The sequence below is a fragment of the Citrus sinensis genome, chromosome 6, assembly GCF_022201045.2.
Source record: "Citrus sinensis cultivar Valencia sweet orange chromosome 6, DVS_A1.0, whole genome shotgun sequence".
In the NCBI taxonomy this organism is placed as follows: Eukaryota; Viridiplantae; Streptophyta; class Magnoliopsida; order Sapindales; family Rutaceae; genus Citrus; species Citrus sinensis.
The window spans coordinates 16,817,152-16,839,769 of record NC_068561.1 but is presented as its reverse complement, the minus strand read 5'-3'; the positions used below and the strand labels follow the sequence as shown (position 1 = coordinate 16,839,769).

The window sequence follows — 22,618 nt, the reverse complement described above, 5'->3', positions numbered from 1 at the left end:
TAGTGTGGAAAACATTTTACAGCAGCATGCACATAATCTCAATATAATTTAATACCACATATCAGACAATCCTATTTGGATTTGGGAACGTTAATATAAAATAATCACGCGAATCTTGCGAAAATTGAAATTAACGGCAATAATGCAATTGGAAAACTGGAATGGAAATATATTATACCGCATTACTTTCTCATGTGAAGCCCACCATTTTTCCCCATCTCCGTCTTCTAGAGAAAGCTGAGTTTATGTAATCTATAGACAACCTAAATTCAAACACATAAACTAACCCTAATTGACAAGAATTAAAGTTACATTAAAATAACCCAAAAAAGAGAGAGAAAATAAATTTAACTCTGTGTGAAGAAATTCAAATATCTCGGTTGTGTGTGGCGGTGGAGTTTAGTTTGAGCTCATCACCGCTGCACCAATCAAAATTTGGTTAATAAACTTAAAGGGGTTAAGACAACGTGGAAGGTTGAAGTCAAACAATGGGGACGCACATGCACAGGAAGGTCGTGTTAATCTTGATAATGGGAATAAGGATGATGATGATGATGATGATGTAGTGGCGATTGCATCACTACATGCGTTTCACGTCCAACCACAGCATTTGATTTTGTGGAAATAAACGAATACGTAACGCAAGAAAGGGTCTTCGCTGGCATCTGGTCTTGTAAAAAAGTTTTTTTAGGCTTTGATTCGAAGTGTATTCATGTCTCCGATTCCGTGGCCCATTCTCGTAGGACTTGTATAATAAATTAAAGGTTGCAACTTTGAAACGTGTTCGCGTAAATTGGTAATTTGAATTAGGCCCGTTGTCATCACCTAATCCTCGTCGTTATAGAATTTTGATGGACAATGAGTTGAAAACAACCAAAAAATAGACACCACATTCTTCGTAGGTTCGTCAATCTTCCTCGAGGAGAAAAAGTCACGGTAGAATTACAAACTAAACTTGTGGGCCAATTTGCTTGGGGTTCAACTCTGCTTGTGGGCAAATTGTTGGAATTATACGAATATTTCAAAATACTAAGTTCTTGTTTTAGAGGAAAGTGAGACAAGTTATTTTAGTGTTTGATTTAATTACAAATTAGAGTTGAGTAGTAAATCTACATGTGTTTGAAATAGATGATTAATTCAAATTAAATATGAAAATGGGTGACTAATTCAAATTGAATTGAGGATTTCTCTATACTAGAAAGATATACAATACTTTCAATGATTATTATTATTAAGAAGAAAACAGTCCAACTATTTTAATTAATGTTTTATATCTCATGTTTCTTCGTCTATTTTCTTTTTGTCATTCTAAACTATTGTGCTTAGAGTACAACTTCACAGTAATGTCATTATATCTTAAAAACCAAAATGCCTTATTTCAATGATTAATGTCATTATATCCTGAAAATCAAAATGCCTTATTTAATTAGTGCATTGTTTTGGTTACTGTGCAGTCACTGCCCCTGTGTCACCATTAGGCGTAAATATCATTAGTCATTAGGAGAAAACTATGGTGCAACGGTGGTACGGTACCACAGTTGCATCCAGCCGTTGGATTCCACTGGATCCATTCATCCAAGTGGATCCAACGGCTGGATGCAACGGTAGTATCGTATCACCGTTGCACTGTAGCCGGACCCTAGTCATTACTATAAGAAGTAAATATTGCCCATTTTAGTATAGAGTTTTAGTCTATATATGCTGCAACGACTAATCTATAAGTTGGGTCTTGACCGACATAGTTTGCAATATTAATGCATCACTAGAAAAAAAATGTCGCTAATGAAAAATTTAGAGAAATATAATAAATTTTTTAATAATATTAGAGATTTTAATTATATTATCTTAATATTTAACTCTCAACTAATATGGCAACTTATATGTAACTATCACATCATATTAGTCATTAATGTTTTATTGATTTTTCATGAATTGTAATTTTATCCCTGCATGATAAACATTAATAATTAATGCCCATTAATTTGAGTGGGATAGTAGTTGGATCACTAGTAATCTAATAGATTACTCTATGCTTGAACGATTTTTTCCAATTTATACGAATATTTTTTTTTCTTAGTCAAGAATGGAGTTTGCAACACCCCTTTTCAAATTTATTTCCTAAAATATTTGAGTTTAATTTATAAAATACAAATTCATATTTTAAATTAATCATCTTAAAAAAGATTTCTTTTAAGTTTTTTATTTATTTATAAAATACATACAAATCTTAAAATCTTAAATTGTTTTCTTCTATCTCTAGAGCTCTAAGATTTTACAAAATTTTAAAATATTTTTCAATTAAAATTTAAAATATAAATAAAATTGTAAGATCAGTTGTGTGTAAATATTTTTGAAATGTTTAATTGACTTCCAGTAAAAATTAAAAAAAAAAATCAATTTGTCTCTAGTTATTTACTTATTTAGGTAATTTCAATTGAAGCGGGTTTTATGAGGAATTTTGAGGGGTGTTAAAAGACCTACTCTTTGTTTTTTTAATATTATATGCAATACAATAAAATCCCAACAAATTTGATCAAAGTCTCAAAATACAACTGAAGCTTAATAAAGCCTAAATTAAGAAATCAAATAAAATACTCTCATAGGCACTTTGGAGACTCCAAACCTTTGCCTAGCATTTACATTTTGGATTGGAGTGGTAATCATGAGCAGTGAGAATCTTGGGATTAGGAGTGTGGAGTGGGAGTGAAGGTAGGTTGTTTACTTACATTGAAATGAGAGTGTGGAATTGGAACCAGAATTCAATTTATGTGTTTACATTGTCTTAGATTGAGAGTAAATGACTTTAAATTACAGTTTTACCCTTATTTAAAGATTATAAATTTTAATTAAAAATTAATAAAAATATACTTGAAAAATAAAATATTTAGTTTATTATATTTGTAAATTAATAATAATTATTAATATTCTTAATTATGTAAATCATAATTTTTATTAATTTTAATTTGAATTATGTAAATAAAAAATTATTAATAACAGCAACACAAATGAAACATTATTATTGATAATATAGTACAAAATTAATATTTTCTTACAATAAAATATTTATTATTATTAATTAAATAAATAATACTATTATTTTTAAATAAATATAATAATATTATATTTTTAAATAAAGATAGAATATAGTAATATTATTAGTTCTCTATGGGCATAATAATATTATTTTAAGTAATTTTAACTTAGAATAAATGTAAATTATTATTTTTAACTAAATATAATAATATTAATTTTAAATATGTTTTATATTATTATTTTTAATAAATTTAATTTATATAAATAATATAATAATATTATTTAAATAAATATAATATTTTTTATTTTATTTTATTGAATTTAATAAAATAAGTATGTTTATAATTATTATTTTTAATAAATGTAATTTATAAAATAATATAATAATATAATTTAAATAATATGATATTATTTATTTTATTTTAAATATAAGGGTAAAAAAGGAAGAGGGGGGAGTGGATTCCCACTCCTACCTCTCCCCATGGGAGTGGGAATCCTACTCCTCACTCCAAATTTTGGTGGGGCCCACAGAATGAGATTTCCACTCCCTCTTAAAAATGATAAGTAAACACTGAAGTGGAATGAATTTACACTCCTCACTCTCACTCCAGAAAGTAAACACTACGTAAGAGTTTAAGAGGAGGAGGTATAGATCAACTCAACCAAGGGTGTGTTGACATGTAAAAATATTAAATGATTTAAATGAAAGATATTCAAATTAAATTATTTAAGATTTTTCATATTTTTTATTCCATAAGGTCTTTATTCTTAAAATCTTTGTATTTCATAGGATTACAATTCTTACTATATATATAGTATTATTTATTTTCCAGCCAAAGTTTTTATTATTATTTTTTTCTCGTGGACTTCCAATATATACATGATACAACTTGGCTATTTGCCCAATAAAATAGCATAATTATAGATACAATAACCTCCCGGAGTGGTACAAATGGTTTGAATTTTCAACCCTATTTACGTCCATGGGGAAGAAATTGAATTTCAATTATATCATTAATAATACTAATAATAATAAGCTAACACAATATAGATATAATGAGCACAATTAAATTTGATCCTGTAATGCTTTTTGATATTTATTGACGTTCCGATTGTTACACGTTGAATTAAAATCTTTGGAGGAGAAAGAATAATAAAAGCCAATTATTGAAAATCCGTTTACGCTAGCCTGGCGTTGCAGCAACACATATTTGGGTTTGCATTTTGGGCCTTTCTTCGTAACGCGCAAAAAGCTTACTTGGGCCAGTTTGGGGCTGTTGCCAAGCAGCTGGGCTGTGCTGGCTGCTAACCGGATCAGCTGGGCTTTAATACCCAGCTGATTTTTTATTGTTTAATCTAACAAAATAGTTTATAATTTATATAACTAAATTTTAAATTGAATGAATTAAAAATGATATAATTTCAATAATTATGTTTGCAAATATCATTAATTTTTACCACAAAGCTATTGATTTACCAAACACCCAATAATAGACAGCTACAATTTTTCTTTTTCTTGTTTTATAGCAATTGTTTTTTAAAAGTTATAGCAACTTAATTCCAAACAAATTCTTTATTAATCTGTTAGCTCTCGCCTATTTATCGAGGAGAACAACTTGTGTGAGCTTGGCACACTACCTCAATATGTGTTATGCCATGTGGTAGAATAGTAGGTCTCGGGTCTCACAATAAAACTCACTACTCTATCACACGACAAAACAATATTTAGGTATTGTTAACATTGATTTGTCTTATAATTGTTGCTACAGAAATCTCTCTGATGGAACCGGACCCCGTCCTTGCCAAGACAGCTCATCCTCCCATCGAGGAGGATCACTCAACAAAAAAAGCGAGATTTAGAAAAGATGAAGGTGATGAGGAGACTTCCCCGTCCATGTCTTTCAAGGATAAATTGATGGAGGAACATATAATAGCCGAGGAAGAGATGGTTAGGATGGAAGATAATCTGATTCTTGAGTCTGAAGATGTTGTGATTGAAAGGGAGGGTCACTTGCCGCAATATCATTTTCACAGAAGGTTCATGCTCAACTTGTGAGACCAGGGCAAAATATTGTCGTTGTTAAACTTCTTGGGAGAGTTATAGGCTATAGGGCTCTGTGCAGTCGCCTCAAATTGTTATAGAGCATGTCAAAGGATTTTATAGTGATTGATCTTGAAAATGAATTTTTATTTTTAGTTCACTTTTTTCAAAATTTTCAAACTACCTGAGGTGATTGCACATGTTGAAGGTTTTAAATGATAATAATTTGTTGTTTTATTCTCCATTTCACGTTATTTCCTATCTCATGAACAAGTTGAAAAGCTTCAATATCAGTTAAGATGTGATTATGACATTAGGTGTGTACTCTTGATAACTCGTCTTTAACCCATTAAAATCTACTTGATGGTGTGCCTCGTTGGCTATATAATGGTTATGACATTGAGATTTGAGTTTTTATAACATGCATAGTCATTGTAACTTTGCAAATATGTAGTTTAAGTTCGAAGTGTGGAAATTATTTGAAGAATGGTGCTTAGGTGAGGGGATGTACAAATGATTTTAAAAAGCGGATGAAGCAAAAAGATAAGGAAAAGATGGACTTCAATGTACTATGTTTTGTCGCTTAGTGCATTAGAGAATTTTTTTTGGGTCTTTTAGCTTAGTATGAATGATTTTAAAGTACAGATGTGTGCATCTTATTGATACTCCCTATTTGAATACTTTGGATTTATTTTACTTTATGGGTTTTCCATGCTCTTTCTTTTAATTGGACTTATAATAAAATTTGAACTGTCATTATACATTTATAACTGACTACCCAGTTTTATTTGCTTTGTTTAGAGTGGCATTTAAAGATGAGCTTATCTGCCATGTTGTTGGATGGTATACTAGAGATATTATTCGGAAAATGATGGTTGATCTTAAATATTTCTATCATGGGAATTTGGATTATGATTAAGAGGAAGGCATGACTGAGAGAAGGTATATCATTATAGTTCTTTTGGTAAATCACTAAATGCTTCAAATAATTTGACTTGAAATGTTTGTGTATTCATTAGCTAGGGATGCTGATAACTCTATGAAATAAGAGTTATCATGACACTTTTAGACTTAAATCAATAATACTTAGAGAGTAAATAATGTGTTTTCATTGCATTTTTGTTATATTTTGCATAAACATTCATCTTAATTTATTTGTAATAAATTTTGTTTGATTTAGAATAATTTGTGTGCTAAATCATATGTATAATTGTAGATGTCTGGAAGCCCAAATTTCAAGGAAGGAATGCTGATGCAATGGGCTTGTAAAAAATAAAAAAGAACTTGGCTACAAAAGAATTGAAACAAATCTGGAACAATGCAGTTGCTGTAACTATTGCTATAGTAATCCTGGAACAACGACAAAGAAAATTCTGCGCGGAATAATTACAGAATTGCGATCTGCAGTTTCCTAATCTGACTTATGTGCGACCTATGATTCTGTTTACCCTAATTTTCAACTATAAAAGAAGCATACATCATAAGAAAAGGGAGGGTCGTCACCCAAGGAGAAAAAAAAAAAAACAAGATTCAAGAGGGAGATTAAGGGTTGCACAAGAGGAAAAATTGCAGAGATCAATTAGGAGCTCAATCCTTTTTATTCTTCTCTTGTTTTCGTGTTTTCTATTTATTCATGAGGATGTGTTTCATGGCTGAAACTCTATTCTTTATTTTCTTTTACAAACCATGAACTAAATTTATTTGTAGTTAAGTGATAAACAATCTTGATGGTTTATTGACTAAAAATATGAGTTGCTGCGTGTTTGCTGTAGCATTTTGTTTTGATAGCATTTATTTTTATTCATTATTTCGGTTGATCACCTATTTAATTATACAAGTTATGAGAGAACCACAAAATGGCATATCTTAGTGGAACATATCAAAGCAATACTTGATCTTAAATTGGGTTTCCCGGATTGAGTTTTACTTGAGTCCCAAAAGGGTCATGCTTGATTTAAGATTAGTGATAAACTAGACATAGAGATTTACCTTGTAGAGTAAATAAAACCTAAGCGTGTAATGTTATATCTTATGTTAGTAAAACAACTGATCACTGTTAGGTTACATATAGATATAAGATATCCAACATGCGACGGCTGAGGATGCATGAGGATTCTGTCCAGCACTGTAGCAGATATTGCAGCAACCGAGCAAACTATTAGAAAATAGTCAAGACCATTAAGAGAGTTTATTCACTCAACTACTCTATATTCTTATTGGTTTTATCATTGAGTTTGACGTGATAATTTACTTTGTTACATTTTATTTATTGCGCTTTTATTTTAATTAGTATATTAGTTACATAAATTATTTTATTTTAATTTAGAACAAAATCTGCACTGTTAAAATTGTTGTAGCAAGCCTGATAAAATCAATCCATGTGGAGATAATCTTGAATACTTATCATTATATTACTTGTTGTGTACACTTACACATTAACACTAATAGCATTAGTATTTATACCCAACAGATGCTCAGGCAGTAGGATGGGAGTTATCCAGAATGGCCAGTTACAACAAATCTTCAATTGTGTGGCTCAAGATTCTTATATTGGAGTTCTTTACTATATTTTGCTGGTTTGAGAATCTTTATTACTGTACGCTGTTGGTTTGAGAAAGATAACTCTTTTTAATTTCATTTAGGAATTTCTCTATGTGAATGTTTCAAGAAACTTCATTATTATGTAAGCAAATGTTTTATGTTGGAGGCTTGTTAACTCAGTACATATGGCAAGATATGCTATAATGCCTTTTTACTATAAGGGGATTGAGCGAGGATCATGTGGGTTTTTTAAACTTTTTCTTGATTGTTTGTTTGCATTCAGTCGGGTTTCATATACATATATTTTTTTAGGGTCATCTGCTACAATGTAGATACAGAAGGTGCAAAAACTTGAACTTGTTTCTTACTGGTTAACGATTAAATAATTTATAGAAAGTTATTTTAGTGCTGAGAAAATAAAATAAAAATGAAAAGATTAAGTAAATTTTTAAATAATTAACATCTATTTAACATAAAAAAATTTTTGAACATAATTATAATATTGCAACTTTTTTAGTTAAGATACTAAATATTAGTATTTACGATATATTAGAACACATGAGTAATTAGTGAAAGTATGCAAAAGGACACAGGGCAACAATGCCCTCACACATGAATGTCTATGGCACTATTTTAACACAACATTAAGAGCATGCCAGGCTAATCAGTATATGGCCCACACAAGAGGAAATCTAATGTAGGTTTTGGCAAAACACAAAAAGATATACAATTTCCTTTCTTTGCCATTTTTTCCTCTTCAAATATCCTATAAAAAAAGACTACCCCATTATTACATTATATAGGTTAGGATATTCTTAATTCCCAAGTAAATTTATTTACCCTCCTATACAAAAGTAGAAAATTTATTAAATAAGATAGTACGATACCTTGGTGTCCAAAGGCTAACACAATTTAACATAATTGGCTTCCTTTTTTCTTCTCTTCTCAAGGAATTATGCCTCCAATTTATTAAGTTCAATCTGTAAATCATTAAAAAGTCATCAACCTCATCTTGTTGTCAAGTGTTTGAGCAATTAGAAAAATGAAGAAACTATTAAGGGTGCTAAATACACCCAACGACATAAAGGAAAAACCAAAGTTAAAGAAAACAAACATGATATTTATAATGATGTCAAATTTGCCATTTGAGGCACTGACCAAGTTTATTACAATTATAAAGTGAGTTAAAAATTAGCAAAATAATGTATATCAACATTGCCGAGGGAAGTTATAGGGAATTGTCTGCTGTACTTAATATAGTTTTTCGTTTTAAGGCATTGGTCAATATTATTAACAAGATAATCATAAATCATTTACTATATTTGCTATAGCATTTTGTTTTGATAGTATTTATTTACATTCATTATTTCGGCTGACCGCCCATTTAATGATACAAGTTAAGAAAGAGCCACAAAAGAGTCTATCTTAGTGGAACATATCATAACAATACTTAGTTTTAAATTGAGTTTTTTGAGTTGAGTTTAATTGATTCCAAAAAGTTCATACTTAATCTAAAATTAGTGATGAACTGAATATATGAATTCACCTTATAAGGTAAATAAAACCTAAATATGTAATGTTATATCTAATGTTGGCATAACAATTGGTCACTGTTAGGTTGCATAAAGATATAAGATATCCAACAAGTGACAACTGATGATACATACGGATTCTGCCAAGTGCTTAAGCAAATGTTGTATGTTGTGCAAATTTTAATGTACTCGCAAGCGCACGAATCTATTGTAGTATAGATTAATGGTGACGAGTGTCGATCCCACGAGGAGGTGGATTTTAATTGTGTAGAATTAATTTTGTTAATGGGTGATTGGATTTGTGGTGGAAATGATTGGAATATGCTAAAACTTAAATTAAAATGGAGAGAATAAATTCTAAAATTGGTATTGAAATGGTGAGAATAAATTGAAGAGAATTCTATTGAAATGACGTACTTGGGTATCTGGATCCGTATCAACATGCATCATGGGCTAAATAATCCGTATTAATGCCAATTAAATCATGAGGGGGGAATCCACACCTCATGAACCACGCTCTAATCAATATGGTGCTAAGGGCTTATCGTGCCAAATAATAATAACCTTGTACTAGAGGGCCGGTGTAACCAAGGCGGTACTAGACAAGATTAGTATTATTTGTCGACGAGAAGTCAAAACATCCACAAAAACTAGAGGGGAAGAGAAAATAAATTTACCAAATTAAGCCCATGACACATGTTGAGACTTCACCTTCAACCCAAGCTTGAAAGAAAATTAGCCACTCATAATTGAACTAGGGGCAAAATGGAAATTTATTAAAATACGAAGAAAATACAAGATGGAGAGGGAATTACAGAAAATGGATCCCAAAAATGGATTCAGAGATATCAAATTAGGGGGGGGAGGCCCCCTTTTTATAGATACATGGAGTAAATCATGGCCATCGGATTAAAAACAGTTTGGACGCTCAGGATTGCGCCACGTCATCAGTCAACAGTCCACGTTTGACCACGCGGATGAACAGTAACACGGTTTGACCCGACTTTGAACAGTAACGCGGTTTGACCCGGATGAACAGTAACGCGGTTTGGTTGAAAATAATCCTGTGTGATGCATGCACCGTACGCGAGATTTTTCGTCCACTGATATGCTGCCACGTCACCATCAACAGTACATAAGAATTTTAGTCCAACAGGATCGTGACACCTCATCAGTCAATGCCACATCATCGGTCAATGCTACGTCATCATCCGTCTATGTGAACAGTGTCGTGAACAGTAACGTATACAGTACCGTACACGTGAATAGTACCGTACATGTGAATAGTGTCATTTTTCCTTTTATGCTCCTCCTAAGGTTTTCGACCGTCCTGAGTTCAAAAGTGATGTCCGTTTTGCCGTCTGATCTCTCCTTTATTGTGAAATGACTATAATGCCCCTAAAATACATAAAATACTTAATTAAAATAAAACACATGTAATTAAATCACAAGAAGGTTAAATATATAAAAGTAAGGGTTGTTAGTAAGACTTAAAATGTAAAATAACGGTTTTCTCCTTTATAAATATGCATTTTCTAATACTCAACACACCCCCCAACCAGCTTATTGCTAGTCCCTAGCAAATAAAGCGAAAACAAAATTCAAATTCAAAATAATTTTTTTTTTTTTTTTTGTTTTAATAGAAACACTCGTATTTATTCCATCAGATTAATGATAACACTCAAATAAAAGTATAAGCATTATCTCCAGTCTAAAGCAACATCACACCCACATCAACCATCCACATGAATTAGCCCAGTAGACTTTGTTTTAGCTACTCTCAAGAATGACATGTCAAACCCCAAAATCTCACTGGAAGTAGTGACACTCTCACAAATAAATTAATCCCAATAAAAATAGTCACTCCAATGAATGGTAATTGAGAGAGAAAATAATAAAGAAGTGATATCACATGCTCTCACCAAGATGAAATAAATATGCCCTCAGCTTAAAAATAATACGATCTCAAGTCAAATAAAATGTTAGTCAACCCACTTTATTTATCTTTTTTTTTTTTTTTTTTTTTTTAATTATGCATCACTACATCTTTTTAGCCCATATAACTAGCTTCTACTTCGGACTATAGTTCCCTAAAATCAAGAAGGACTTTTATTAGGACGTAACGTAGGCTAGGGACATGGTTAACAAAGAAGGGAAATAAGGAAAACAAAGTGTATGTTTGAGAAAAATGCAGAGAATTTTTTTTTTTTTTTTTTTTTTTTTTTTTTTTTTTGGAAGTTGCAAGGTGGATTTCACCTATTTTTATTCTTTTGAAACAACAACTTTTGTTTTTGTTTTTGTTTTTTTTTGTTTTTTTGTTTTTTGCTTTTATTTGGCATAACTTCACTGAACAAAATAATTATTTACATTTTCTCAAACATACATAGGTGATGGAACTTATAAGATATCAGGTAATACTCCAAATCGGAGTGGGTCAAGATGATAAGTTGACAAAGAAAATGTTTTTTTTTTTTTTTTTTTTTTTTAAAGGCTCAAAAGGGTTAACTATGGATATTAAATAAAAGGGATGGCTTGAAAGGCTCAAACAGATCAAAGATGGCCTCTCCATCGTCTTTTAGGCTCTAAATAATTTTCCATATCTACTAGTTAGATGGGCCTCCAAATGTAGCAACACACTCTTTTTTCTTTTTTTTTTTTCTCTTTTTTTTTATTTTACAATTTTTTTTTTTAAGGGTTAACTCAAAAGTAATTTAGAGATCGTGTATAAAATAATAAACTGCTAAGCTGTATAAAGAGTGGGCAAAAGGGTTATTCTCCAAGAAAAATAATAGGCTCAAAAACTCACTTGGTACTTATTATGACATGTTCATTCCTTCAAGCAACTCACATTTGTCTCCGACATCAACATGTAAAGTAGCAAACATAGCGTAACATCACTTAAGACCAAAGATAATACAAATACTAAAATTTGAAATTAATCATGTCATCCAATGTTAAAACAAATCACACAATTTTTTTTTATTTTTTTTTTTAAACATCATTCTACCCCCCAACCTATTCTAAACATGAAAGGAAAATATGCATGCAGAAATGTGAAAATGATGCATAAAAACTAATTAGAAAAGTTACACGTAAAATGATAGAAAACGAAAATGATTTTTTTTTTTTTTAAAAGAAGATGCGCTTCTAGAGGAACTACACTCCATATTCAGCCATCTTTGACTCAAAAGTTGGAAAATGTATATTTATAGAGGAGAAATTAAAGAAGAAAAATAAACATAAACACATAATAAAGAAAAAGAAAATGTCTGAAATTTTTTTTTTTTTTGAATTTTTTTTTTGAATTTTTTTTTTTAAACAATGAAGATGCGTTTCTAGAGTAACTACACTCCATATTCAGCCATCTTCAACACAAAAAGTTAGCAACAGTTAGTTTCTACAACAAAAAATTAGTAAAAACTTAACCAAAATTCCACAATTGTCGACTATTCCCTCCCCCCAACCAGAACGAAACATTGTCCTCAATGTTTGAAATGAAAGAAGTAGAGTTTAGAAGACATCACCTGGGTGGTGTAACACAGAAGAAAATATTTACAGGCGGAGAGTTAAATCTAATTTGTACTTCTTACTGCGGCTACTGTTACCATCATTATTTGGACGCTCCAACACAAAGGTCCAGGGGTCTGGCTCCGGTCGATAAGCTTGTAACATATCAAGTAGCTCATTAGCAGTGTGAGCACAAATAAAGAGTTTTTTCACATTAGAGGGAATGAAATAGTTTTTTATTGCATGGTTAAGAAATGCGATAAAGCCATCATAAAAGTTATTGACATTTAACAAACCGATGGGTTTCTGGTGGATGTGCAGATGGGCCCAAGATGCTAGTGTCATAAGTGCCTCTAGTGTTGCAAGATCTCCTGGAAGGAAAACAAAAGCATCAGCATGATTAAGCATTTCAGTTATTCTTTCTTGCATACCTGAGACGATTAACTCTTCTCCAGTTGATGAGTCAGACGAACTGCCCAATGGTTTTAGGACTCTTGGGATGATGCCTAACACTTGACTTCCTCTGATAAAAGCTGCTTCGGAGACCATTTTTGATAACCCTCGGTTACCTCCTCCATACACCAAGTGTAATTTTCTCGCTGCTATGCTTCGACCAAGATCTATGGCTGCCTCAACGAACTCTTTATGTTTGCCATAGGTAAATCCAGAAAGCACACAAATGTTCTTGAATTGTCTATTGGGGGTAGCTGCCATTGTGATACTTCTCGAAAACAATTTGTGAGTGCGTGACAAAAAGAAAATCACATTTAAGAATCTCGGTGATAGTGGGTCATGGTTGTGTATGAGGTAATATGTCAGTGTCAAATAACGCGTAAAGCACGTGCTCGCAAGTCAAAAAGAAAACAGTAAAAAGGAAAAAGCAAACAGTAATAAAATTATTAAAGACAATAATGCAAACAATAAGATAATAGTGAAATAAAATAACAATAAAGTAAAAGGATATTTACAGGTAGTTGCGACTGTGGCTCACATCTTCCTCTGGTTTTACGTCCAGAAACGGCTTGAACGCCCTCTATGGGTCGAGGATAGGCTTCCTATCCAGTTTTCTTATAAACTGGCAAACAGGGTCGTTTATAGTCAGATTCCCGAGACTATATCGTGCATGCTCTTTCTGGAATAATGGCCATAACTGGAGAATCGCTCCTTGCACATATCCACTGGGATGCGTTTCAAGAGACAAAAGGATATCATCCAATGACTCCTTATTCAAGCCATCCCTAATGAATTGAATCTTATCTTCCCTGTTATCAGACACCATTCCTAAAGAACATGGGTTTTTATTGCAACTCATTCTGGCACACTTATGACAAGCAACAGAAATTCTTCGAGCTCGTCGTTTTCTTGCATAATTTCCTTTACCACAACCAGGCATGTATGCAATAAATTTTGGAGGTAACTCACCTGCCGATCGTACTTTAGCCTCGATTAACCAACGGATGTCAGCAGGTATGTTATTCCTCATGAGTAATCGCATGCGTTCGGACCGAGCTTTATAGATCGTAAGGAGGGCATTCTGAGGAAGTGAAGGGAATCGCTTGTGAAGCTTCGCTAGAATCTCGTTTCTGTCCATACCTTCGCCTCAGAATATCAGTTATTATGGGAAACTGAAGTAACCGACTTGATTGTCACGGAGTACCGTTATCCGCCACTTCACCGGGGTAACAAACTAAAGCACACAAACAGAAAAACAAATTAAAACACACAAAGAAAATTAAAATCGTCCTCTTATTGAATTTACCTCAAGCTCCAACTGGATGTCGTAAACACTTCTCTCAATGTCTCTGAGTTGGCTTTCTAAACCCTCAACATAGGCTACTAACTCTGGTGGTTGTAGAGCCCAAATGCGTTGTGTTTTACAAAATTGAATCTGCCTTTTGAGATGAGTTTTGACACGTTGAAGTGGTTTAAGAATGTTCAGGAGGAACGGCCTAAGTATGAGACTCATGATTAACAATGATAAGAGAAAACTTAATGGTAAAATAAACACACTTATGCAAAAACAATTTCAATTAGCAAAAGAATAATATAAAGAAAGAAAACAAAATCAAATCAACGAAAAGAAAGAAAAAAAAAATCAATTCAAATCTGGTGGGTCACTCAAATTTATTTCGGTGTCTTCTCCACGTGGTTGGTATTCTAGATATGGCTTTAATCTTTGACCATTAACTTTAAACGTGACACCGTTCTTTGGGTCCTTAATTTCAATTGCCCCATGTGGAAAAACAGTATGAACAATAAATGGGCCAGACCATCGAGAGCGTAACTTACCTGGGAATAGGTGCAAGCGAGAATTGAATAAAAGCACTTTCTGACCTGGGGTGAAAGATTTTCTCATAATTTGCTTGTCATGGAAGACTTTCATTCGTTGCTTGTAAATCTTGGCATTTTCGTACGCGTCATTGCGAATTTCTTCAAGTTCTGCCAGCTGTAATCTTCTTTCTGAGCTGGCTTGCTTCATGTCAAAATTGAATTTCTTGATGGCCCAATATGCACGATGCTCGAGTTCCACAGGTAGGTGGCAAGCTTTTCCATACACTAGCCTGTAGGGTGACATCCCAATCGGGGTCTTGAAAGCCGTTCTATATGCCCATAAGGCATCATCAAGTCTTAATGACCAATCTTTTCTGTCCGGCCTCACCGTTTTTTCTAATATGTGCTTTATTTCTCGATTGGAGATCTCAACTTGGCCACTGGTTTGCGGATGATACGGGGTCGCCACTTTGTGTGTGATTGAATACTTTGTCAAAAGAGCTTTGAATGCTTTGTTACAAAAGTGGGCACCACCATCACTGATTATCGCTCGAGGGAATCCAAAGCGTGAAACAATGTTGCTTTTCAAAAATCCTATCACCACTTTGTGATCATTGGTCCTACATGGAATTGCTTCTACCCATTTCGAGACGTAGTCAACACCAACCAATATGTATTGATGGCCAAAAGAAGGGGGAAAAGGTCCCATGAAGTCGATACCCCATACGTCAAAAATCTCAACCACTAAAATTGGATTTAGTGGCATCATGTTCCTTCGTGTAATGCTTCCCATTCGTTGACACCTATCACATGAAGAACAGAAAGTGTAAGCGTCTCGAAATATAGATGGCCAATAGAAACCACATTGTAAAACTTTAGTCGCTGTCTTCTTAGCACTGAAATGGCCTCCACAAGCTTGTTCATGGCAGAATGAAAGGATATTCTGAATTTCACTTTCTGGGACACATCGTCTAACAATTTGATCCGCACAATACTTGAACAAATACGGGTCATCCCAAAAGAAATTCTTTATCTCTGCAAAGAATTTAGCCTTGTCTTGCTTGGTCCAATGCTCTGGAAGTTTACCTGTAACAAGATAATTAACTATATCAGCATACCAAGGTAATACTTCCACACTCATTAATTGTTCATCTGGAAATGACTCATTTAATGGTAATTGTTCTATAATTGTGTCAAAATGGAGACGAGAGAGGTGGTCCGCCACAACATTTTCTATCCCTTTTTTATCTTTGAATTCCAAGTCAAATTCCTGCAAAAGTAACACCCAACGAATTAGTCTGGCTTTTGCATCTTTCTTTGTGAGAAGATATTTAAGAGCAGCATGATCCGTGAATATAATTATTTTACAACCAATAAGATATGATCGAAATTTTTCCAATGCAAACACTACTGCTAGCATTTCTTTTTCAGTAGTTGAATAGTTCAACTGTGCATCATTTAATGTCATACTAGCATAGTAAATAACATGGGGAATTCGATCAACTCTTTGTCCTAATACTGCTCCTACTGCATAATCAGATGCTTCACACATGAGCTCAAATGGTAAGTTCCAGTTTGGGGCCTGAATGATGGGTGATGATGTCAACAACTGTTTTAATTTTTCAAACGCCATAAGACATGAATCATTAAAGATAAAAGGTACATCCTTAGCAAGTAAATTGCATAAGGGTCTAGAAACTTTGCTAAAATCTTTAATGAAACGTCTATAAAAACCAGCATGCCCAAGGAAAGATCTTACTTCTCTGATTGTTTTAGGTGGAGGAAGATTAGAAATGAGATCCACCTTGGCTTTGTCAACCTCAATACCTTTGCTCGAAATGATGTGACCGAGAACAATACCTTGTTTTACCATAAAATGGCATTTCTCCCAATTTAAGATCAAGTTCTTCTCGATACATCTCTGCAGAACTAGTGTTAGATGATGTAAACATTGATCAAACGAGTCACCAAAGACAGAAAAATCATCCATAAAGACTTCAAGAAATCGTTCAACCATATCAGAAAAAATGCTTAGCATGCATCGTTGAAATGTAGCAGGTGCATTACATAATCCAAATGGCATTCTCCTATATGCAAATGTGCCAAAAGGGCAAGTGAAAGTAGTTTTCTCCTGATCTTTTGGTGCTATGGGAATCTGATTATATCCTGAGTAGCCATCTAGAAAGCAATAAAATTCATGGCCTGCTAATCTATCAAGCATTTGATCAATAAATGGTAAAGGAAAATGGTCTTTACGTGTGACAGAATTCAATTTTCTATAATCAATGCATACACGCCATCCTGTAGTTACTCTAGTTGGTATCAATTCATTATCGGCATTCGTAACTACTGTGACTCCTGACTTTTTAGGGACAACTTGTACAGGACTGACCCATGAACTATCAGAAATTGGGTAAATGATACCTGCATCTAATAGCTTAAGGACTTCAGTTCTAACCACTTCTTTCATATTAGGATTTAACCGACGTTGCATTTCCCTAGTAGATTTAGCATTTTCATCAAGGTGAATGTAATGCATGCAGTCTACTGGGTTTATACCTTTGATGTCTGCTATGGTCCATCCTAATGCCCCTTTGTGATCTTTCAAAACATCCAACAACTTACCTTTTTGTTCATCGTTTAGGGATGATGAGATGATTACCGGCAGAGTACTTTCTTCTCCCAAAAATGCATATTCCAGAGTGTTGGGCAATGGTTTGAGCTCGAGTTTCGGTGGTGATTCTGATGATGGAATGAGTTGCTTCTCTGATGGTGCTAGTTGCTCAACTCTTGACTTCCATTTATTAGTGTCCATAGATGGTGCTGAGTCAAGCAGGGCGTTGACCTCATCAACTGATCTGTCAATATCAAAATCAAAACCAAAGTGAGTTAAACATGTTTGTAAAGGATCATCACTAAGGTTTGAAAGAAAAGTGTCATCAACTAATGCTTCAATTAAATCCACATCAACAATTCCATCATCTGCACTGTGAGGTTGTTTGGCAATGTTGAAGATGTTCAGTTCCATAGTCATGTTGCCGAAGGACAACTGCATATTTCCAGTCCTGCATTGAATGTGAGCATCCGCAGTTGCCAAGAAAGGTCGGCCTAGAATAATGGGGATGTGCTTCCTTGAATCCTGTATTGGTTGAGTGTCAATTACAATGAAATCAACAGGAAAATAAAACTTGTCTACCTGGATAAGCACGTCCTCCACAATACCACGAGGTATTTTCGTGGACCGATCTGCAAGTTGTAACACCACTGGAGTTGGGTGTAATTCTCCCAGTCCAAGTTTCACGAAAACAGAGTAAGGCAACAAATTTACACTAGCTCCTAAATCCAACAAAGCATTCTCAATTGTGTGGTTCCCTATACTACATGAGATAGTGGGGGAGCCTGGGTCTTTGCATTTTAAAGGAATTTTATGTTGGAGTATAGAACTAACGTTTTCTGTTAAAAATGCCTTCTTTTGAACATGCATATTTCTCTTTTTAGTACAAAGGTCTTTAAGAAACTTGGCATAAGATGGAACTTGTTTAATAGCATCAAGCAAAGGGATATTAACACTTACCTGTTTGAAGATTTCGAGAATCTCACCTGTGGATTTTCCCTTTTTTCCTTTCGCTAACCTCTGAGGAAATGGAGCTTTGGGAACATATTCTTGTGGGTTGGTTTCTTCTATCTCCTCCGGTGATGAGTCATCAACATTCACAGGTATAATTTGATTTTCTTTTGTCACCGGCATCTCCACTTTGTTGTCGACTTCCTTTCCTTTTCGCAAGGTCATTACTGCTTTGACCTCTCCATGCTGCTGTGGTGAACTGGTACTTGCTTCATGTACTCCTTTAGGGTTAGGCACTGGTTGACTTGGAAACTTACCTTTCTCAACGGTCATTGCCAAGGTCTGAACTGAAGAAGCAAGCTGTCCCACCATCTTCTCGAGGCTTGAAACTGATTGGGCTTGTGAATTGAAGCCTGCTCTCAACTCATTTCGTAGTCCATCAATGGTGCGATTCTGTTGCTCAATCGTGGAGTGAGTAACATTCTTGAAATTTTGGAATGCATCCTCCCATGGTCTGGGTTGAGAGTAGTTCTGGTTCTGATTGTATGGTCTGAATGGTGGTTGAGAGGCTTGAGGAACTTGAGGAATTGGTTGCATTGGTGGAGCTGGAGCTGCTGGTCCATTCTGTTGGAGTCCTTGAGACCATGAAAAATTGGGGTGGTCTCTCCATCCAGGGTTATATGTGTTGGAGTATGGGTTGTAATTTGATGGCTTTCTCATTACACCTATGGCATTGGCTTGATCTGAGTATGAGTCATGGTCATGTGGTTCTGTTGATTTAGCAGTCGATAACGATGCTATTTGTCGAGCAAGACCTTCAACCATCTCCTTGACTTCTTTGATTCCCGAAGTTGACTCGCCAATTTGAACCTCATTTACTCCTTTAATTCTTCTAGTATTCCTGAGTGATCGACTCCGTTGTTGGGAATTATCCGCTTGTCGCTGGAAGAATTCCCAAATTTCTGATGCACTTTTTGACATTAGCTCTCCTCCACTTGTTGCCATTAGCCATTCTTGCACATTTGGTAGTAATCCCTCCAAAAAGTATTGGCATTGGTGCCATTTCTCGTACCCATGATGTGGACACTTCAAGAGTAGCCCATTGAATCGCTCCCATGTTTCGAAAAATTGCTCGTCATCTTTCTGGGTAAACTCCGAGATTTCCCTGCGAATAGCATTGGTTTTATGCACTGGGAAATATTTATTTAAAAATTTTGTAACCATTTGTTCCCATGATGCAATGCTATTAGCAGGCAATGTATTAAGCCATGAACGAGCTCTATCTTTTAAAGAAAATGGGAATAGTCTAAGTTTAACATCATCATCTGAAAAATTCTCATATTTGAATGTTTGACAAATGGCATGAAAATCATTCAAATGATTATATGGATCCTCATTTTCTAGGCCATAAAATGTAGGGAGACAATTTAACACACTAGGTTTTAATTCAAAACTCCTAGCAGCTACATTTGGGTATCTTATGCATGACGTGCTCAAATTGGCTAAGGGACTAAAATAGTCCTTAAATGGCCTCTCCTGTGGTGCTTGTAAATCCATTTTATTTTTAACGTGTTTGTGTGTGCGAAGTGTTTTTTCTAATTCAAGGTCTATAGGTTCAAGATTAGGTAATAATGACCTACGACCATGCATGCAAAATAAATAAAATAAAAATAAAGATGCAAACAAAACAAAAAATAAAGATGGGAACAAAACAAATAAAAATAAAGAAGAGGGAGAAATTACGATACTAACCTTATTGCGCTATTACAACCTTTCTATAAAAATACACAAAAATAAATACGTGAAAGAAATTAACTAAAAATTAAATTAATAAGATAAACAAAAAAAAAATTACAAAGAAAAATAAATGGAAAATTAAATTACAAAATTTTAAAGAAGAGAAAAAGAAAAGAAATACTAACCTTTAAATGTAGATTCACTTTTTTTTTCTTTTTTTTTTTTAATAATAAAAAAATACAAGAAAACAAATAAAAGAAATTATTCACAAAAATTAATTCTATGAATTAAAATTACTTACCTCCCCGGCAACGGCGCCAAAAACTTGTTGTGCAAATTTTAATGTACTCGCAAGCGCACGAATCTATTGTAGTATAGATTAATGGTGACGAGTGTCGATCCCACGAGGAGGTGGATTTTAATTGTGTAGAATTAATTTTGTTAATGGGTGATTGGATTTGTGGTGGAAATGATTGGAATATGCTAAAACTTAAATTAAAATGGAGAGAATAAATTCTAAAATTGGTATTGAAATGGTGAGAATAAATTGAAGAGAATTCTATTGAAATGACGTACTTGGGTATCTGGATCCGTATCAACATGCATCATGGGCTAAATAATCCGTATTAATGCCAATTAAATCATGAGGGGGGAATCCACACCTCATGAACCACGCTCTAATCAATATGGTGCTAAGGGCTTATCGTGCCAAATAATAATAACCTTGTACTAGAGGGCCGGTGTAACCAAGGCGGTACTAGACAAGATTAGTATTATTTGTCGACGAGAAGTCAAAACATCCACAAAAACTAGAGGGGAAGAGAAAATAAATTTACCAAATTAAGCCCATGACACATGTTGAGACTTCACCTTCAACCCAAGCTTGAAAGAAAATTAGCCACTCATAATTGAACTAGGGGCAAAATGGAAATTTATTAAAATACGAAGAAAATACAAGATGGAGAGGGAATTACAGAAAATGGATCCCAAAAATGGATTCAGAGATATCAAATTAGGGGGGGGAGGCCCCCTTTTTATAGATACATGGAGTAAATCATGGCCATCGGATTAAAAACAGTTTGGACGCTCAGGATTGCGCCACGTCATCAGTCAACAGTCCACGTTTGACCACGCGGATGAACAGTAACACGGTTTGACCCGACTTTGAACAGTAACGCGGTTTGACCCGGATGAACAGTAACGCGGTTTGGTTGAAAATAATCCTGTGTGATGCATGCACCGTACGCGAGATTTTTCGTCCACTGATATGCTGCCACGTCACCATCAACAGTACATAAGAATTTTAGTCCAACAGGATCGTGACACCTCATCAGTCAATGCCACATCATCGGTCAATGCTACGTCATCATCCGTCTATGTGAACAGTGTCGTGAACAGTAACGTATACAGTACCGTACACGTGAATAGTACCGTACATGTGAATAGTGTCATTTTTCCTTTTATGCTCCTCCTAAGGTTTTCGACCGTCCTGAGTTCAAAAGTGATGTCCGTTTTGCCGTCTGATCTCTCCTTTATTGTGAAATGACTATAATGCCCCTAAAATACATAAAATACTTAATTAAAATAAAACACATGTAATTAAATCACAAGAAGGTTAAATATATAAAAGTAAGGGTTGTTAGTAAGACTTAAAATGTAAAATAACGGTTTTCTCCTTTATAAATATGCATTTTCTAATACTCAACATTGTAGCAACAACACCTAACATCAATACTAGTGGAGACGATTTTGAACAATTATCATTATATTACTTGTTATGTACACTTGCACATTGACACCAATAACATTTGAGTTTATAGCAACAATGGATTAGATGAAGAAGCTAGAAAAAGAATCATGACTTCAAGAAAAAAAAAGAGTCTAAATGCATGTAATGGTGAATTTTAGGGAGATTTAAGTAGCAGGGGAATGTGTAGTGCTTTTAATTATGATGTTTTGAATAATCCTCAGAAGAAAAGTGAAATCAAATGTGAGACATGTAACAATATATTCTGCTCTGACTGTGCACTTAGGGGCCATCAAAGGATGCATAGCACCAAAAGAAGCTTCATGGTGATGCTTGAAGCAGAGGTTCATGGTGATGTTGGGTCTGAGCCATGGTTTGTTAAAAAGCAGCAGCACCAACATGAGCCACTGCTGAGCGTGCTGGCCTACTAAGACATATGAAGCTACACCTAGGTGTAGTATTTAATTACTTGAACGATAGTTCATAAAATACTTTGCAAGTTAGAAATTGAAATTGTTATTATTGAACCTAGTTACTGCTCTTAAGCTTTAGTATCTTTTAGATAACATTTGAACTAGTTACTCTCCATTATTGAATAAATAGGGCTCATTAATGCACTTTTTCATAGGGAATTTTGATACTGT

General features: G+C 33.9%; 1 non-coding gene across 1 annotated transcript; it reads left to right on the top strand.

Moving 5' to 3' along the window:
* Positions 1-19,559: 19,559 nt before the first annotated feature.
* Positions 19,560-19,663, top strand: LOC127903584 (small nucleolar RNA R71). Its single transcript, XR_008056292.1, has one exon. It is a non-coding gene; the product is annotated as a small nucleolar RNA R71 (small nucleolar RNA).
* The last annotated feature ends 2,955 nt before the right edge of the window (positions 19,664-22,618 follow it).